General features: G+C 37.8%; 1 pseudogene; it reads right to left on the reverse strand.

The window, feature by feature from the left end:
- Nucleotides 1-228: 228 nt before the first annotated feature.
- On the reverse strand, nt 229-4,299 carry LOC119568945 (annotated as a pseudogene).
- Between the last annotated feature and the right edge of the window lie 597 nt (nt 4,300-4,896).

The raw sequence follows: 4,896 nt of genomic DNA on the forward strand, positions 1-4,896 counted from the left end.
AGAACAATGGTATTATAGCAGACGCAACGATTTAATATATTAAAACACTACAACAAAAAAATAAAATTATCCAATGATATTAACATACTTTGCAAATTAATAAGTGTCAAAATATTAAAAATGATTCTTTCCACCAGCTTTTTTCTTTATGTTTTTTGAGAAGACTGAGACATCCATGGGGAACAAATTGACAAAAGTTGAGAAATCTAGACCAAGAAATCATAATACAATTTTCAGATCAGATTTTCCTTCTATGATTTTGGAAGCGCATGAATATGGAATGTGTTCATCACCATCCACATAATAACTTCTATATCTTGGCAATGTGTGCTGAACTAAGGATGAGGTAGTATTCTCTAATTTGACACAGATTTTAATGAACATATTAAGCTTAATTGCTTTTAATAGAAATCTCTAGATTTTCGTCTTGTGGTTAAATCGTTGTAAACAGGGTCTGAAGTTGGTCCCTCTTTCTTACTATCTACTCCACTTGCTCTTGCTGACTTTCTTCGTTCCTTCCCTCTCTTTCTTCTCCTCCTCCAACAACTTCTGTTGCCTTCATAATTCTTCTAAAAGCCTGCTGCCAAAACTCTTTGTGTTGGTCCAGGGAGTTTCTGGCAAACTCGACACAGTTACTGGACCATCGTGCACTTGGCACACTTTTTGCATCCTTTTTCTCCTCACCAGGTGAGAAAGCCTTGTCGTCCTGGAAGCCCTTTGCCCATGATGCCAACCATTAGCACTCCCAAGCCCATGAGTCTACTAACTTCCCTGTCATGTCCTAACCAACTGGTGAAGAGGGCATCTCCACATATGGGGAAAGACTTTGATGGCCAAAAAAAACTTTTTTTTCCTTATATAATACCCAGGACTCCTCAGCATCATTACTCTCTGCCTCGGTAGCCACTTTTGAGATTCTCTCAAAGATGGGGCAGCTTCGCACTGGTATTCTTTTCTTTGAGCTTTCAACTGTCTGATGTGTTTCTAGCAGTCCTTAATATATATGCTAGGTAGTGGAACTTGGTGCATATGACCTGTAAGAAATCATGGAATATTATTTTATGAACACTTCAGGAATCACCAGTAAAGATGACCAACTTAACACACGTGTTGCACCCAGTCCATTATGATCACAAAAAGGAAGATCCATCTGTTGAACCGGTTCTGAAAACAAAATTGAGGGCGGTTTTTGTTTGACCACAGGCTAGTGACTATATTTAACAAGGCATGAACAATCTAAAAAAAAGTGGGCCACATATGCACACAAGATACACTTCCAAGTCGAATGAAAAAACTCATGTGAAAAATATTCAAGTAAAAGTCCTAAGCGAGGGGAATGACACAACAACAGCAACAAAAGTCGAAATAACCAAACTAGCTTTGTGTAATCATACTTTGGAAATAGTACTGTGCAATGGTTCAAGGTGTTCTCGAGAAGAATTCCAACATGAAAACAATACATATAAATTTGTTGTTCGATATAACACTCATAAGTATAAATATAATTTTACATTAACCCAATTGGTCGACAGGAAAATACGTGCTTACTTTGCATTTTTATGAACTGTGATCATAGATGCCGCCTGCATTAGACATTAAATTATAATATGTTAGTAACATTTTAACATTGCTGACTTAATACAAATGGAGCCATCTATCTATGTGTAAAAACAATTACTAAAGTAAACTTACAGTGGCTTGGCTGTATATACATGCATGCCTGTCTGTTTTGGTCGGTAAGCAAAATATTCTGCAGATATAAAACCTTCCTAATTATTTCTGGTAATCAAAAGGGTAGGCTATATACATATCATGATTCTCCTAAAGGACTCCAAACACAAAGCGGTATTCTATGTGGACGTCTCTACATAATGAGATGTACCAGGGTGTCATACACGGTCTTAGCAAATTGGTCATAAAATAAGAGATTGTTTCATGCAAGTATTTTTCTTATTAGATCAGTGAGTAAAAAAATAGTGATAACTGCTATAACAAGTTGATACTCATTCACAAAGCAAAAATACATATTTTTACCTCATATATTCAATAAAGCCTTCTGAAAATCATCATACAATGAAACAAAACAGTCAAATATTGTATTGCTGTCATTAACTCCTTCTGGACCGCTTGCTCTCCTTCTCGCACATCAAATCCAAAACTTTATAAGGCACTGCTGATATGCTGCTGAATCACTTCCGACCTCTAAAGTACATGGCAATCTTACAGGATGAGGTTTACATGAATAATTTTCAAAATAGAATGAAATCAAGAAACAGGAAACATATGGAGTAATCATTTTCATCATTGATTAAATTTTTCAACAAAGGAAGGAAATATAAAAAGCAACTGGACAAGGTAATAAGCAACAGAGCTCCTAACACACCCTGCATGATCAAATCATAAAGGGGATGCAACTTTCACTGGACAGCTTGCTTCCTTTTCAAGGCCATGGTTTGTGTGTGTAATAAGTGACAGCTTCCAGAGGACATAATTATTAATGAAGAGCCAAAACTGCATGATTGCCCACAAAAGCTGCATTTGGCTGGATGTTCTGCCAAGAGTGTTGGTATAATATGTCTTGCAAAGGATGTTAATAAATGCTGTACAAGTTGACGTACTACCCAGAGAGAGCAGAAAATGTACAGTGGTGAGTAAGGGATCATATCTGTCACTATTGATGTCAGCACCCTTAAAAAAAAATAAAGAGAATGATAAAATTCTTACATTTTCCAAGATGAAGTAAAAATTGATAAATTATGCATATATACCTCTGTTTGGGATTTTTACGTGGGTGACAAGACAAAAAATACTAGTAACTCTTACGAGCTATTAACAAAGGTTGTCAAGGGAGCTAAAAGGAAAGACCTCCACATACAAAAGTATGTTAATTAAAACATATGTTACTATACAACTTTTCATTCTGCTCCATCAAATTCAACATGATATTTAAATACTACTTTTCCAAAAAAGCAGCTACATAAATTCAGATAAGTACAATTTAGACATCATGATGAAGTCAAATGAATCTGCATACACTTAATAACAGTATGCCTGGTACAGAATAGGAAGGAGGGAGAAGAAACAGAGGAGGAAGAGTATTGGGGGGGAGGGAGGTGGAGGGGAAGGGAAGGGGAAGAGGGAAGGGGAAGAGAGGAGAGAGAGAGAGAGAGGATAGAAGAGAGAGAGAAGAGAGAGAGAGAGAGAGAGAGAGAGAGAGACCGGAGAGAGAGAGAGAGAGACCGAGAGAGAGAGAGGAGAGAGAGAGAAAGTGAGAGAGAGAAAGTGAGAAGAGAGAGAGAAAGGAAGAGAAGAGAGTAGAAAGTGAGGAGAGAGAGAGAAAGTGAGAGAGAGAGAGAAAGTCGTGCGAGTAGAGAGCGAGCGAGAGGAGAGAGAGCGAGCGAGCGATAGGAGAGAGAGAGAGAGAGGAGAGAGAGAGAAAAAGAGAGGCGAGCGAGCGCACGAGAGGAGAGAGAGAAGAGAAGGGAGAGAGAGGAGAGAAAGTGAGAGAGAGAAAGAGAGAGAAGAGGAGAGAGAGAGAGAGAGAGAGAATAAAAGAGATGAGAGAGACGTGAAAGAGAGAGATGAGAGAGAGAGAGAGAGGAAGAGAGAGAGAGACGAGAGAGAGAGAGTGAGAGAGAGAGACTGAGAGAGAGAGAGAGACCTGAATACCCATGTGTCAGCTACACTTACCTGCTCAATGAGAAGTTGACACAGCCTCAGCATTTCCTTATATGCTGAGTGGTTGTATCTCTGTCATTCCACTGCCATCCGTTCCTCCGTCTTCGCTCGCCTCGCAGAAGTAAATTTTTCACTCCATTGGACGGCACTTTTGGCCTACCAGACGAATAATCGGGGCTGCGCGCCTGCCTCTCGTCCTCCTCGCACTGCCAGCTTGTTACACTAGAACATCAGCAGCGAGAGCCTTCATCTCTTCTTCATTGGTTCTCTGTCTCTGACGTCACGAGGAGAAGAGAAGCCGTCGCGTCTTCTGATTGGGTACCTTGTCATATGAGTCATAGCGAGGACATTTAAAAAAGACTCGTGGGGTATAAGCATTAAATTATTTTTCTTGCCAATAAGGCATTTTAAAATTTAAATAATATTATGCAAACAAATTGAGTCGAAAAAATCGATCAGTGGACTGTACGATAAACAAATATTACAATAAAATCCTCTACATAACGATTAGATAGTATGACTGGAGCATCAATAGTCGAATAAGACCTCACTAAGCTTCATAAAAGACCCCTTATTCGTGATGTAACCAGGCGACACTTGTATTGAGCCTAATGCCGTCATGCTCTCGCGAAAATTACGAAGGGGTATAATCCAGCTTAATAGAGGATACATATACGATGTCGTTTAGCAAGGTGCACGTTATGATGCACTGTGGTTCTTCTTCAGGAAATATGGACATAATCACCATCTATAAGCTAACTCTCTGCTTATCCCTCCCTTACTCACTCTCTCTCTTGAGTTTTCTTTTTCTTTATTTGCTAGTTATCTACAGCATGTCCGCACAAAACACACACACGCGCGGGTTTGAGGGAGGAGAGAGGGGGGGTGGTAGTGAGTGAGGGAGAGAGTGTGTGTGTGTTTGTTTACAGATACGCATACATTACACATACACAAATTGTATATATTATAGATATATATAGATATATATATATTATATTATATATATAATATATATATGTATATATATATATATAGAATATATAATATATTATATATATGGATGTATATAAGTTAATATATACATTATACATACATACATACATACAGATATTTGTATATTATAAAATATATGTGTGTAGGGATATATATATAATATATATATAGATAAGATAATATAATATATATAAAAGACATATACATACATATATCATACATATT

The sequence above is a fragment of the Penaeus monodon genome, unplaced genomic scaffold (genome assembly GCF_015228065.2).
Source record: "Penaeus monodon isolate SGIC_2016 unplaced genomic scaffold, NSTDA_Pmon_1 PmonScaffold_11702, whole genome shotgun sequence".
Taxonomy (NCBI): Eukaryota; Metazoa; Arthropoda; class Malacostraca; order Decapoda; family Penaeidae; genus Penaeus; species Penaeus monodon.